The sequence below is a fragment of the Bubalus bubalis genome, chromosome 18 (genome assembly GCF_019923935.1).
Source record: "Bubalus bubalis isolate 160015118507 breed Murrah chromosome 18, NDDB_SH_1, whole genome shotgun sequence".
NCBI lineage: Eukaryota > Metazoa > Chordata > Mammalia > Artiodactyla > Bovidae > Bubalus > Bubalus bubalis.
The window spans coordinates 8,457,606-8,474,636 of record NC_059174.1 but is presented as its reverse complement, the minus strand read 5'-3'; positions in this window follow the sequence as shown (position 1 = coordinate 8,474,636).

The following is a 17,031-nucleotide window of genomic DNA, read 5'->3' as shown; positions in this document are numbered from 1 at the left end:
GGGCAGCCTGAGGCTTCAGAAAAGGGAACCCAATGAGTCAGTGGCAAGAAACAGGGCCCCTCCATAGTTCCTGTGATAAGCCTGTGCATGTACCATGTAACACAAAACTAAGCAACCACTTCTAGGAGCTCTACCAACTAGGAAGACATAAAGGTGGTGCTTCTGTCTGAAGGACAATAATTTAACTCAGTTATACTAACATTTTGAAAGCATCCACCACAGGCCAGATCCTGTGAGAGGAACCAGGAACATAAAACGAGATAATGCCAGAACATGCCCCATGTTGAGACATGTACTCCTTTCACTGATAAGAAGTCTACATTCTCATTTTTTAACCAGGTAAGGATGTAGTAACGTCATCTTCCTTAGAGATCCAGTGTCTCTTCATTTGTATTACTAAGCCAGATGCTGTTTACTGCACCTCAGGCTGGGGGCACTGGGAGAGCGGGGGAAGGTGGGTGAGGCTAGTTAACTTTTCATTCCTCCTCAGCCTATGCCGTTCTGCAGGCAGGATGCCCAGCATGGGTGTCAACTTTTTACAAATAACAATTGAAGCTGTCAGTTATCTTGATGAGTAGCGCTCCAGTGCAAGAACAGCATAATTGGGGGTGAAGTGTTAGTGAGCTAATTTTTTCACCAGCAAAAAAACAAAACATCTTTCTGGGGATAATGTATTTACTGTTATTATTTGGTATGTAGCACAGAAATTCCAAGTAATATAAGAATGAAAATATCAAATTCCTCAACTTTAGGAGAGGCACAGTATATAACCTCTCTCACAGGTTAAAAAAAAAAAAATACAGAGATTATCAGAACCTTATTTCTTTTTTTCTTCATAAAGTTTTCTCTCTCCTTTTTTTTTTTTTTTTTGTCAGTTTTAAACAGAAAAACTCTGGTGCTTATTTTTTGTTGGGTATTTGTATGCTTAAATATAAGGCATCAGGACTATAAAAAGACCCCAGTGTTTAAGCCTCAAGGCGAATATGATATGAATTTAAATGATCTATGACATTGTCCTCTAACACTCTGGATGGCTCATTATTCAGTGAACCAGAATGTAATTTCTCCATCCCTCCTAGTCTGTAAACCTAAGACCCCAGCAGCCTGCCCATTCTTGACCATCTTGTAAAATCTAACTCAAAAACTGAAATCCCGGTGGAGGCGTCCCTGCCTTTGCCAGCAACGCTAATGTTTCTCTTCAGTTTCATCCCTCTTCCGCCTGTCTCTCATCTGGCCCTCCTCAAACTGTCTTCTAATTGTTGCTTACATTCTGTCTTCCCTCTGGATAGGGACTAAGTTTGTTCACCTATGTACCCCAGGGCCTTATGCAATTTCTAGCACATAGAATATCCTCAATACACTCTTGCTGAATAGGAAAATGAAGGAAGGAATGTGGGAAGGGTGGAGCATCTTGGTAGGTGATCAGTACTCAGAGCAAGAGCTCCATAGTCAAGCCAAGTGAAGGGCTCTGGCTCCTGGTCCCCAGCAGAGGGCAGCAGAGAACTAAGGAGCAAAAGCTAACGCCCCAGAAGAAAGTTCTCCTGTGATTGCCAATGGGAAAGGCCAGAGAGCAGGAAGGGAGGACAACCCCCATGACACCAAAACTCAGGGGCGCAGCACTGTCAGATGTCACAGGATGCACAGGCAGAACCCTGAACCTGGCAGGAATGTATGAGGAGGTTAGGATGCGTAAGAGACTCCTACAGTGGGTCCAAAATAATTTGGATGGATTGTATTTTGGGGGCCAGGCATCATCTGAAGGTTCATAGCCCTGGCCCAAGCAGGAAATGTCCCTCAGCTGATCTCAAGGTCTTGGGACTCCAGACGGACATAATGGATGAACAAACCTAAACTTCTTACAACTGGATCACTAAGGAGAAGCCTTAGTGATCTCATAGGACTTGGAGAGATGAAGATTAGACATTCCAAAAGCCACTGAGCAGGAGTTGAGCAAAGAAACCCTAAATAAAAGGCAGCAATAATGAGAAGGTTCCACTGGTCAGCCCAGGAATCCAAAAAGCAAAGGACCTGGGTGGGAGAGGATGACACAGCTGTGTTTTGAAGGAACCACAGAATTTTAAACAAATAAACCCAAACCACACTCACAGAGGTTTGGGATTAGATTGCATTTCATAACTGCAAAGTCTTACCCTCTTGCTTACCACTTGCAAGCATGGTCAATGGACTAGCACCCACATCATTGCCAAGAAGTTGCTAAAATGCAGAATTTCAATCCCACCCCCAGATCTACTGATTCAGAATCTGCACGTTAACAGAATTCCCAGGAGATTCGTACGCCCATTAACTTTGGGAAGCCCCCTTCACCACCGGCTGAGCCCTCACCACAAACACCTCTGACCATAACTTGAACTATTCTACCCATTGACCACCATATGGTCACTGTGTATTCCAACCATACCAACCTTTTTTGCTCCTGCAATATGCCATGTTTATTCCCAACACATGGTCTCTGTTCTATCTGGAACCATGGATGAGTTTTCTTGACACTCAGATTTTGACTCAAACATCAGCTCTTCGGAGAGGTCTTCCCCAGCACCCAACCCCACTGAAATACCTGAGTACTCTCAACTACATTAGGCAAGGCCACTTCTGTGCATGGTGCCACTGTTCTCAACCCTAACATCTGAACCACACAGAGAACTTATTAAAACACAAATTCCAGGCCCAGCCCTCCAGAGTTTCTGATTCAGTAGGTCTGGGGTGGATCTGAGAGTTCTGAGAATTTGCATTTCTAACAAACTGCCAGGTGACAACAGTACTGTTAAGCTGGGACCACTCTTTGAGAATCATTGGCACTGTCTCACTATCTGATGGTATTTCCCTGATCACTCCTTTCTGTAGGGTCATCTACACTGTACCAGAGCGTCTACTCCAGGAGAGTAAACAGTCTGTATGTTTTGTTCACCCAGTGTCTCCAGTGCATGGTATATAGTTGGTGCTTTTTAATATTTGTGGACTAAAGAATGGATTCATTAGTAGCCAACTTTTTTCACTATAGATTTTGCATCTTTTGTATGTGGCTTAATATAACTTAGCAACAGCTTTGCATTCCATTCTGTAATACATATAATCAGCAACCAGAGTTTTGTATTCATTAGACATTAACTTACAAAAATGTAAACCACACAGAGACAATTGAGAGCTATGTGTTATCTATAGCTATCTGCTATTGAAAGCACTTTTTATGTTGTTGACTTCATTAGCTGGTCTTCTACTTGAAGACAGAGACTCTATCCAATCCCATACCAATGCAGGGGACAGAGGTTTGATCCCTGGTCCGGGAAGATGCCACCAGCAAGGGAGAAACTTCTGTGCCACAGCTATTGAGCCAGAGCTCTAGAGCCTGAGAGCTGCAACTATCAAGCTCACATGCCTAGATCCCATGCTCCACAACAAGAGAGGCCACCGCAATGAAGAGGAGTCTCAACTCGCCACAACTGGAGAAAGACCCCTCGAAGCAACAAAGACCCCGTGCCATCAAAAATGAATACATAAATGTTTTAAAAATGTATTTTTTAAAAATCATGACCTCTGTCCCTTCTGAGCACTGAATAATAAGTAATATTTAGACAGCGTTTTTTTACATACCTCATTTCTCTTAGTTTGTATTGATAATAGTATGGATATCTAGGAAGTATTCATAATATATATAAATCTTTAAGTTGATTCAGGAATACTTACATTCTTCAAACTATATATCAACTTCATAATAACTGTTAAGTAAATATTACTACTACTATCCCCATTTCACAGAAGAAACTGAAGATCAGAAAATTTAATAAATTTGAACCCACTTTTTTTCCTTCTCCTGGACAACCCACACAACCGTCTAGGGCATGATCTTTTCTGGAGACAGCAGCAGCAAATGCTAAGATACAAGGAAAACTTTGTTTGATTAGTTTGGACATTCTTATGATGTTCTGGTTTGGCATCTGATTATTGAGTCTTAGGCAATAGGCCATTCTAGTTATCAATTCAAATCTGTATACACTGAATTTTTTTATTGTTTTAAACCAGCAACAAAATCACAAATATCTGCTAATAATACACAAGCAAACTTTGAGAATTTAATGTCACAACTGAAATCAGGTACTGCTTGAGGAAAAAGGTAAACTTAAAACAGGGAATATGAGATTTTATTGAGTCTACATTTTCTTACAATGTTTTGATTTCTTTGTATTCAAGTAAGTGAAGATATTTCCAATAAGAACATGGTTTTTTAATTAGAAGTATTTTTTTCTTTTTAAAAAGTTATTTTCTTTTATTCTTCACAATGATTGCCCTTAATATAACTTATTAATTCTTCAAGAATGTTCCCTATCAAAGTTACTTGGGATATACTGCTAGAACAGCTGGGATTTGAAGCACTATAGCAATTCATATGAGTCTGTCTTCTGCTAAAGATGCTTTATAAAAGTGCAATTTTTAAAAAAACTTCTAAAAATTCCATAATTGTACTTACAAAAGAGGTGTGAGGTAGAGAAAAGAACAGCAAGTGTGAAAAAGGGAGATGGAATAAAAGGGGAGAGGCGAGGGAGAAGTTAGGAGTAGTCAGGAGAAGAGATAAAAGGAAGAAAGGGGGAAAGGAGGAAAGAAGAAAGGGAAGGAGAGAAAGAAAAAGGCTCCCACTTTGGCTCTTGGTCTAATTCTGGCCTTTCTTACCCTCACTCCACATACCCACCCCTCACACATGCACCACACACACACACACACACACACACACACACTACTTCTCTGACAGTTGCCTCAGCCCCGTACATTTTGCACAGGATGTAGAAACTGGCAACATCCTGACATCCAAGCTATTTCTTTCAAGAACACAAAATTATGGCCATACATACATCAATTATTTAAAAATTGTTTTAAGATTTAAAAGATTCTCAGAATGGAACCATTTTCAAAAATAGTTCCATGAAAAATTAATACTTAAGTTGCAAGAGAGTTCCAGAAAAACATCTACTTCAGCTTTATTGACTATGCCAAAGCCTTTGACCTTGTGGATCACAACAAACTGTGGAAAATTCTTCAAGAGATGGGAATACCAGACCACCTGACCTGCCTCCTGAGAAATCTGTATGCAGGTCAAGAAGCAACAGCTAGAACTGGACATGCAACAACAGACTGGTTTCAAATCGGGAAAGGAGTATGTCAAGGCTGTATAGTCTAACCCTGCTTATTTAACTTACATTCAGAGTACATCATGAGAAACGATGGGCTGGAAGAAGCACAAGCTGGTATCAAGATTGCTGGGAGAAATATCAATAACCTCAGATATGCAGATGACACCACACTTATGGCAGAAAGCGAAGAGGAACTAAAGAGCCTCTTGATGACAGTGAAAGAGGAGAGTGAAAAAGTTGGCTTAAAGCTCAACATTCAGAAAACTAAGATCATGGCCTCTGGTCCCATCACTCCATGGCAAATAGATGGGGAAACAACAGAAACAGTGAGACACTTTATTTTCTTGGGCCCCAAAATCACTGCAGATGGTGACTGCAGCCATGAAATTAAAAGACACTTTCTCCTTGGAAGGAAAGTTATGACCAACCTAGACAGTATATTAAAAAGCAGAGACATTACTTTGCCAACAAAGGTCTGTCTAGTCAAAGCTATGGTTTTTCCAGTAGTCATGTATGGATGTGAGAGTTCGACTATAAAGAAAGCTGAGTGCCGAAGAATTGATGCTTTTGAACTGTGGTGTTGGAGAAGTCTCTTGAGAGTCCCTTGGACTTCAAGGAGATAAAGTCAGTCCATCCTAAAGGAAATCAGCCCTGAATATCATTGGAAGGACTGATGCTGAAGCTGAAACTCCAATATTTTGCCCACCCGATGCGAAGAACTGACTCATTAGAAAAGACCATGATGCTGGGAAAGATTGAAGGCGGGAGGAGAAGGGGACAACAGAGGATGAGATGGTTGGATGGCATCACCAACTCAATGGACATGAGTCTGAGTAAACTCTGGGAGTTCGTGATGGACAGGGAGGCCTGGCATGCTGCAGTCCATGGGGTCACAAAAAGTCAGACACAACTGAGCAACTGAACTGAACTGAAGTTGTTTTCTACATTCAATACTCTACAGTACTTTTTCTTACATTACTCTACAGGCTTTTTTAACAAAATATACTTCTTGAACAGATGGATGGATGATACACAGTTATCCTAAATCACTAAACAGCATAGCCACAACCAGAATTTTCTATCCGTGCAAACTCCTGCACACATACCCACTCTGTTCCCCAATCCCTTGGGAATATGATTTCAATATCAGAATTTTATCTTTGGGGAATATTTTCATTGTTACTAAGGAAAACAACATGAAATATTTTAGACTGGGGCTATCACACACACACTCACACATGCATGTACTTATGTGAATGTGTGTATGCAGCACACACACAGGTACACGTGTGCACATACACACCAATACCAGGTATATGAAAGCTATATACATATCATTCTCATTCAGTGATAGATGAAGGGAAATGTTGAGATTTGGATTGTAGCTTTTGCCTCCTCAATAGAACCATATTATATTCCTGAATGAGCTGTCAAACATCCTGATGACACTGTTTAAAATTCATAATTGGGCATATGTTTCAATTTAATCTGAGAAATAGGAAGGCCTACTCTGGCCAGTGATATGCTGCTTATCTGTCGCTTCCTCCTGGGTTGTCAGTGTTTCTGAAATGCCAGTGCTACAGGCAAAGCACTCTGATTAGAACGTCAACCTGCCTTTGAGCAAACACTGCCAACTGCCAGCCTGTGCCTGGAAACTGAATGCCCCCTTAGCTCTAGGCCAGGGCTGGGGAGCCAGTTAGGAAATCCTTAAGAGATACAAGAAACTGATATGGAGAGTTGCACTCCCAAAAGGTAAGCTGGCCTATTTAGAAATGTGAGTCAGTATTGAGAGACGCCCTTTGTGGAGGAATATACTCAAATATCCTCACTCTTTCTAAATCCCCATACTGTCAATGGGCTTCCCTGGCGGCTCAGAGAGTAAAGAATCTGCCCGCAATGCAGGGGACCTGGGTTTGATCCCTGGGTTGGGAAGATCCCCTGGAGAAGGAAACGGCAATCCACTCCAGCACTCTTGCCTGGAAAATCCCATGGATGGAGGAGCTCGATAGGCTACAGTCCATGGGGAACACTTTCTTAACACAAAGGGTATTAGATTCTACTATTCATCCTCTGACTTGCTTTCTTCACTTTAGCAACACATCCTAGAGATCATATCATCCCCTGTCTGAACACATGGCTCTATCCCCTTTTTTTAAAGAGTTTACTAAACCTAAAACTGCTCTTAAAAAGTACACAAAATTTAGAGAGAGGTACACAGATTTCCCATATACTCCCTGCCCTGCACACACGAGCCTCCTCATTATCAACATCACTCACTAGAATGGTACATTTTTTTTTTACCAAAAATGAATCTACATTGACACATTATAATCACCCAAAATCCACAGTGAACCTTAAGACTCAATTTCGGTGTTCCGCGTTCTATGGGTTTGGACAAATGTATAATGATAGGTATCCACCAATATAGTGCCATGCAGAGGTTTTTTACTGCCTTTTAAATCCTCTGTGTTCCACCTGTTCATTGCTCTTCCTCACCTTCTACCCCACAACCACTGATCTTTTCACTGTCTACATAGCTTTGCCTTTTCGAGAATATCACGAGGATGAAATCACACAGCATGTAGCCTTTTCAGATTGACTTCTTTCACTCAGTAATATGCATTTAAATTTCCTCCATGTCTTTTCATAGCTTGATAACACACCTCTTTTTAGTGCTGAGTAGTATTCCATTCTCTTGATATACCACAGTTTATTTACCCATTTACCTACCAAAGAGTATCTTGTTTGCTTTCAAGTTTTGGCAATAAAATTGATATAAACAGGCCTGTGCCAATTTCTGTGTAGACATAGTTTTCAACTCCTCTGAGTAAATATCAAAGAACTCAGCTGGTGGATTGCATGGTTAGGGTGTTTAGCTTTGTAAGAAACCACCACATTGTCTTCTAAAATACCATTTTGCATTCCCACCAGCAACGCATGAGAATTCCTACTGCTCCACATCCTCACCAGCATTTAGTGTCAATGTTCTGGGCTGCGGCCATTCCAAGAGCTGTACAATGGTATCACACTATTGTTTTAATTTGCAGTTCCCTGATGGTACATGAAATGGATCTTCTTTTCATATGCGTATTTGCCACCTGTGTATCCTCTTTGGTGAAGGGTTTATTAAAGTCTTTAGCCCATTTTTATTTAGGCTGCTTTGTATCATTGAATTTTAAGAGTTCTGTGTATGTTTTTGGATGTTTTATATATTAAGTTTTTCTTCTTCTGTGAATTGCCTAATTTTTCCTGCACATTTTTATTGAGGTGTTTCCTATTTATATTTGGAGCTCATTATTGGATATTAATAAAATTCCCATTCTATATGTTGAAAATACTTTATATCAGTCTGTCCTCTCAACAAAGTCTGAATTTCAGCATAATTTTCATAAACTTGTCTTTGATAGGCCTATTTTTTCATTTGAGGTGATCAAAACTTTTTGGTTATGTGAGATGTGTGCATTAGGGTAATCTGGGAGAAGGGTGTACAAAAACTGTCTGAACTATCTTTGCACTTTTATGTAAGTCTAAAATTATTTTTAAATAATTTTATTATTTTTTAATTTTAAAAAATAATTTAATATACCTTTTTTACTCAATTATTTTAAAAACCATTTTTAAATAATTTTTTTACTCATACTAGTTTTTTTTAATTGTGGTAGCTTTTACAGCTTTGTTTGCTTACATGGTTGGTGGTAGTGGTGATTTTGCGCCTAGTTTGTTAACACTCTCGAGATTGATTTTTGTGTATAATAAAATGATATAATCTAGATGTCTGTTTAGATTTTTTTCTGAATGAGGAGCCTGTGATCCCAACATCATTTACTAAATGGTCTGTTAGTTTTCTATAGATTGAATGCGTCATAATAAACTGAATTCCCACACTTACCTAAGACTGTTTCTGAACTTTGCCCCGTTTTATTCTTCTACTTGGGGCTTCCCTGGTGGCTCAGATGGTAAAGAATCTGATTTCTCTATTTGTAAATTAATACCCACACTTAGAAAATCACTAGTGTTGTTCAGTCTCTAAGTCGTGTCCGATTCTTTGCGACCCCATGAACTGCAGCACATGACGCTTCCCTGTCCTTTAATGTCTCCCGGAGTTTGCTCAAACTCATGTCTGCTGCGTCAGTGATGCCATCCAACCATCTTATCTTCTGTCACCCCCTTCTCCTCCTGCCTTAGCATTAGGGTCTTTTCTAGCATTAGGGTCTTTTCCAATGAGCTCTTTGCATCAGGTGGCCAAAGTATTAGAGCTGCAGCTTTACCATTGGTCCTTCCAGTGAATATTCAGAGTTGATTTCCTTTAGAATTGACTGGTTTGATCTCCTTGCAGTCTAAGGGACTTTCAAGACTCTTCTCCAACACCACAGTTTGAAAGCATCAATTCTTTGGTGCTCAACCTTCTTTATGGTCCAACTCTCACATCCATGCATGACTCCTGGAAAAACCATAGCTTTAACTATATGACCTTTGTAGGCAAAGTGATGTCTCTGCTTTTTCATACACTGTCTAGATTTGTCATAGTTTTTCTTCCAAGGAGCATGTGTCTTTAATTTTAATTTAGTTTTTTGAATGCTGAGTTTTAAGCCAGTTTTTCCACTCTCCTCTTTCACCTTCATCAAGAGGCTCTTTAGTTCCTCTTCTCTTCTGCCATTAAAGTGGTATTATCTGCATATCTGAGATTGTTGATATTTCTCCCAGCAATCTTGATTCTAGCTTTTGATTAATCCAGCCTGACATTTAGCATGATGTATTCTGCATATAAGTTAAAAAAGCAGGGTGACAATATACAACCTTGATGTACTCCTTTCCCAATTTTGAACCAGTCCATTGTTCCATGTCTGGTTCTAACTGTTGCTTCTTGTCCTGCATACAGGTTTCTCAGGAGGCAAGTTTCTAAGTTGGTCTGATATTCCCATCTCTTTAAGAAATTTTCACAGTTTGTTGTGATCCATAAAGTCAAAGGCTTTAGCATAGTCAGTGAAGCAAATGATTTTTGGAATCTCTTGCTTTTTCTATGATCTAGCAGATGTTGGCCGGAGAAGGTAATGGCACCCCACTCCAATACTTTTGCCTAGAAAATCCCATGGACGGAGGAACCTGGTAGGCTGCAGTCCATGGGGTCACTAAGAGACGAGCACGACTGAGCAACTTCACTTTCACTTTTTACTTTCATGCATTGGAGAAGGAAATGGCAACCCACTCCAGTGTTCTTGCCTGGAGAATCCCAGGGACGGGAAGCCTGGTGGGCTGCCATCTATGGGGTCGCACAGAGTCGGACACAACTGAAGCGACTTAGCAGCAGCAGCAGCAGCAGATGTTGGCAATTTGATCTCTGGTTCCTCTGCCTTTCCTAAATCCAGCTTATACAACTGGAAGTTCTTAGTTCACATACTGCTGAAGTCGAGCTTGAAGGATTTTGAGCATAATCTAGCTAGCACGTGAAATGAGTGCATATGCTCCTTTCCTACCTTGACCCAATCTCTTAGAATTTGTAAAAAATATATACCAAATCATAATCCCTCCACCTTTACACAGGTATCTTTATCTTTTTATACTCCCTTCTGGTCTTTGTCCACACATAGGGTTTCATATTTTTATAATCAAAATGTACTCACAATTTTGCATTCTTCTTTTCCATATAATATGGCTTAAACATTTTCCCATGCAATCTTCATAATTACTACTTTAATGGCTATATAATTGTACATTTAGGTGATCTAGTATCATTTGTTTAGCCACCCTCTAATTTTTTCACTATTACAGACAAGTAGAAATGAACATTTTCAAATGCAGCCTTTATTTTCTTCAGATGTATTACTTCCTTAGAATATATACCCAAGAATGGAATTGCAGATATGAAGATAGGAGCAGTTTTAAGATTCTAGTCCTAGTCATATTGTATCTCAAAATGATTTTACCAATGTATTCTTAGAATCTTGTCAGCATTGGACATTACTGTTTTTGGTTCAAAAATAAGTATAAGAATTTGCCTGGTTTAAATGATGGTTAATTTTCTTTTTTGTAAGAAATACACATATTAAACTTTCTTAAACACCTATTGGCTTTCTTCTACAAATTGTTAAATATTTCATTAATCAAATGAGGTACTAATTTTATTTCTTACATTTGAATAAGTTTTATACAGGATAGATATTTACTACAATAGGTATTCATTAAAACCTGTCTCAGAATAAGTGCAAATATCTCCCCTAATCTGTTGGGTGCCCTTTTTCAATGATAATTTTGAATTTTTCATTATTCTAAAAGTTTTCTATGTTATAATGGTAAATCTACCAACATTTTCCTTTGATTTTCTTCCTCCTCAAAACTATGTAAACCATCATTCATACAAATTCTTCTGATAAATATTTTAAACTTTTCTGATCATATGGAGTTGATTTTGGATGGATCATTAGATATGGACAGATGCCCCCGCCCCACCCCAGACACTCTGGAAATTCATCCTCAAATACAGAATTAAACTCAGTCAGTACCACTCTCTACAATAGATAAAGAATATTTCGTGATGTCCAACACTGTAGCCACCTAGCCACATGGTTGCTGAGAGCCTAAAATGTGGCTAGTCCAAAATGAAATGTGCTCTAAAAAAGTAAAATACATATCAGATTTTGAAGACCAGGTATGAAAAGAAGAATGTAGAATAGCTCATCAATAATTTTATATTTATTACATATATTGGATTAAATATATTTATATATTAAAATAATCTCATCAGATTTATTTTACTTTTTTAATGTGGCTATGAGGAAATCTTAAATTGCCGATGTGGCTTGTGTACATGGCTTGCATTATGTTTCTACTGGAAAGAACTACTCCAACAACTACATTTTCTGTCATAGCTCTTGATAAGAAGCAGAGCTAAGCCCAGAGGATGATGGCAACTGACACTGTTCTCTTAAAGGAGAGAAAACTTGCTTTACAATTTAATGAACATGAGAGGGGACAAAAGTTTCATTAACCACTGTTGGCATTTTCTGTGTCAAGACAACCCCTGTGCTCATCTTTGAGGAAGATCCCCAAATTGATTCCTTGTTGAAAAATCTCTGGAGGCCCTGAAGAAGGGCAAGACCACAACACGAGGATTAGTCCAACTTTTAGAGTCATATAGTTCCAGCTTATCCTTGAAAACTTTCTTAAAACACAAACCAGACTGGAATTCACCTTTCAGGTTTCCACACCTAAACTTTTCCCGTTCTTCAAGGTCTTTGTATAGCTCCCTCTAATTATTCCACTTCTCACGAACTGCCCTTCATGACCAAGTTCCTGCTCACTTGGTATCTGTAACACAATTCAGCAATTGTGCTTTTTGCTAACTATTTCTGGTGACACCCAGACGCCACATGGGGCATTTTAATGCCTGTCATAACTCCAGGACAGGTTTTTCTGTTTCAGCTTATGTGGCTATTAGTGTCTATTCCATTCTCTGGCCTAAATTACCTAAAAATTTAAAGTAACAATAACCCTATATTCTACTAGTATTCTCCCAAAGTATTTTCACTCTAACGATCTCATTTAAGTCCAAATAGGACTCAGATCTAACTGGCCAATTTTATACCTCTCTGTTCCATGAAATATAATAATGCAGAGACAAAGTGAGGGATTCCAGTCACTGCTCCTCTATAGTGTACACGCCATGAGAAGTCCAGAATTAAGTTCTCTTTTTAAAGCATTTGCTAGGCTGTCATTATACAGTTGCATTTTTTTTTGCTATTACTAACTTTTCACCACTTTGCCTGGCAGTATGTATTTATATGACAGTAAAAGTGATTAAATAACTAAGTGGACCTTGAAGTAAATGAGTTATTTCTTTTCTGCCATTATGTCTAATTCACCATACATTATTCAGTCTGAAGGCTTTTCAGAATCACAAGTAGCCAAGATCATTTTTCACCTCATCATCCCATTATCCGTAATGAGAAGATTTCTAAATGTCAAGATTACTCTTTACAAAGATCCCTGGTGAACACTCCTATAGACATTAGTGAAATCTATTAAATTTTTTTTTTTCACAGCAGAAGGAAGATGTAGGGGCTGCTCTCAAGAATCAGGTTCCTTCCAGAGTATAAATGGGCCCTTCAGGATGACCCTACTAAGGCGGCGACCGACGACCTCACCACAGCTCATTGCATGAGATATTAGCGGGCTTCGATTCATACCCAAGGTTTTCAGGAGGAAGGCAAGTCTAGGTCTATCATGAAATTTCCTAGGGGATGTCAGTGGATCTAACCAGACTTAGTTTGATCCCTCGGCTCTAATAACTTCTCTATGCACTTTACAGTTCACAAAGGGCTTCTAAGCATATTATCCCATTTAATCCACTACATCCTAAAAGGTATTAATACTCATATTTTTCAGGTGGAGGAAAGGAGTTTCAGTGACAATCAGTGATTTACCCAAGATCACAGTTGCAGTTAACATTACAGCCAGACTCATGCCAAGGTCTTCTGAATTCAGATGTCAGGGGAAAAGACATTTAAGGAATAACTTAAGAGAACAAAATTCCAGCACCTACTTAGCCAGTGGCAATTTGGGGACTTTGCATGAGTCACTTTCCCCAAAATGAGCTGGACCAGAATATCACTACAATTCCACAACACTTTTAATATTCTAAGGATTCTAGGAATCCAAATGTATTAGGCTGACCAAAAAGTTCATTGGGATTTTTCCATAATATCTTACAGAAAAAACCAAACAAACTTTTTGGCCAACACAATAATCCCCACTTTACGTCTGTTCATCCTGGTTCTCGTGCCGCACCTTTGACATACATTGTTTTCAAAGTTGGATTGGTTCTTTGGATTTCTGATCCATTTTCTCCTGCATCCAACAGGATTCCAGTAACTCCACTGGACCCAGTCCAGAGAAAAAGTTCTATCCAGGCCAAAAAAGCCCATTCATACCTAAGTTTCTAAGTCTGCATGGAAGGTAATATGGGAGGTAGAGCACTTCCTCTATTCGGGGATTCCCAGAACCCTGTGGTTAAAAGCTAAAGCCAAGTTCCTCCCTCCTTATTTCATAAATTGGATTTGAAATAGATTAAAATTATTTCAAGAATAATCTTTATTATTATTGACTTAATAAATTGTAGAGATTTCAGGAAACACTTGCAGGGTGGGACAGTCATGCCCTTTTCTTAAAAATAAGCTTAGGACCATCAGTCATGCATCAGATGATATAGGCTGGGTATCTAAGTACATCTACTTGTGATGAAAAGTGAATGCTCAGGTCAGGATAGATATCTGTCCTTGGTTGATTTTAACACAGTTCATTTATTTTTATAGTGTTAAAAATGTCTTTTTCTTCAGCTGCTTCCACAAAACTCTAACCAATAATTCATGGAATTTCTTACCACCCCCCCATCCAACTCCCACAAGGGAGATACTCTATCACTTGAGAAACAAACCCATGAAAAATTTAGGTGATAGATTAAAACCAACTGCAACATTCTCCCTCTTTATTTTCTCCCTTCTTCTCTCCCTCTCTCTCTCTCCTCCAAGCTGAAGAAAAATTTCAGTAGCAAGCCTTGACTGTAGTAGACAAAAGAAACACACTGCTTTATAGTACTTAATCTAAATCTGTTTGTTTTATTCTCTTCTTTTCTGTAGCACTGGAGGTGCAAGCAGAAATTTGCTCAGGATTCTGAGTTGAATTTAGATATCATTTCAAACACTAGAATTAACATAAAAAAATTTAATCGTATCCATAAAAATGAATATAACCCAGAACTTGAGGGGAAATTTTTTTTTGAATAATCATTTGGTATGGTCCTATGCCTCTAAGCAAGAGAATTCAGTCTTCCTAAAAGAGATAAATACATCTCATGTGCCTTGGGATGAAACACTGATCTTCCCATTACTTAATAATGCAAATTCTGCAGAAGCAATATGGTATAAAAAGCATATAGGACTTGCATTTATTAGACAATGGTTCCAGGCCTGGCTAGATGTTTTACTCGCTGGCTGTATTGCCTTAGGAAAGTCACTTAACCTCTCTAAGCCTCATTTTATTCAACTTCATTACAGAATTTTCATTGCACATTTTTATTATAATGTTTATTACAGTAGAAGAAAGGCTTTTAAAAGGCCCTAATGAATTAACAGAGCTAGGCATTGAATATCAATAGCTAATAACATGACATACAAATACCTAGATTATGAATTATTAAAGAAAAATAAACCTAATTCTGATAAAACCTCAAGATATAACTATGAGTTTATAGGAGACAGAGCACCATACTAAACCACATCTCAGAGATGCAATCAGCAAAATTAAGACTGGCGGAAGCTCTGTAAGATAGACAGGCCCAGTGTCTTTGATGACATAACAGAAAAAAAGTAGCAAGGGAAAGAAAAAAGAGAAAGGGGGGAAGAAAATATAAATCAAAAAGGACTTAAGAGATATATAAACATTATGTTGTATAAATTTTATTTGGATTCTGACTAAAATAAACAATTGTGGGAAAAAAGTTGTGGCGCTTCCAGTTTCCAATTAGGGATTTAGAGAGCTGGACGGAGCACTCCTCTCACCCTTACAGCAGCAACAACAGAGAAAAAAGAAGGTCAGACAACTGCAAATTCATGACTTTTTTTCAAACCTCTTAGAGAACTGAGGTCTCAGGAAAACCAACAGATCCAAAATACAAGTAGATACCTATAGGGAGAGAAGAGATGTGACCACACACTTATCTGGGGTAGATGCCACTAAATGGACCCTTCTAAGAAGAGCTCAACTAAAATAGTCGACGTACCATTAGCAAATCAGATTGAGCAGTATATAAAAAGAATAATAAATATCTCACAATCAAGTTTATCCCGGGAGTGTTGATTTGAAAATCAACCAGTGTAATTCACTACGCTAACAGAAAAAAGGAAAAACATGTCTCATGGTAAAAACCTGAATGTCCCCATTAAGAGCAAGCCAGGAATGTCCTCTCTCACCATTTCTATCCTACATCCTACTGGATGCACCATGCTGGGTACATTCTAGCCAATACAAGAAAACAAGAAAAGGAAGTCAAAGGCGTACAGATTGGAGAGGAAGAAAGAAAGTGGTCTCCATTCACACATGACATGATTGTCTACATAGAAAATTCCAAAATATATACCAAAAATATGTCTTAGAACTAGTATGTGAGTTTGGCAAGTTTACTGGATATAAAGTCAATTTTTGGTGACGAATTAATTTTTTTAAATACCACTTATAATAGTATACCAAAAATGAAATTTAGTTTCATATGTGTGCAAGAATGTGGCTTGCAAAATTTATAAAATATATATGGCGAAATTTATATAAATATATATATATAAAATATATATGGTGAAATTTATAAAACACTGAAGAAAGAAACCAAAGAAGAACCAGATAGTCAAATTCATGGATTGGAAGGTTCAATATTGTTAAGCTGTCAATTCTTTCCAATATGATCTATATATTTAACACAAAGTCATTGGTATACAGTAACCTTCTACACTGCTTTTGAAATTCTTCTATAAATCTAAAATTATCTCAAAACAAAATATTTTTAATTTATAATATAATCAGGACAATTAAGGAATTATTGTTCATTAGGGGTGAGATGAAGGTATTAAGGTTATGTCTTTAAAATCCTTACTTCTTAGAGACATAAATTTGAATTTTAAATAATTAGAAAATCACTAAATGGCAACCTCCAGTTACTTATTTCATGCAAGATTCATAAATGCTAAAATTAATGAGTGAAATTGTTATGAGAAACAAGATACATATATTGTCTCAAAATATCTCTCCACAAGACACTTACTAAATATAAACAGAATGGTAATTTTACAGTGAAGTAATACGGCAAACATCTTAACCAAGTACCTCCTGATATGATACACAGAGA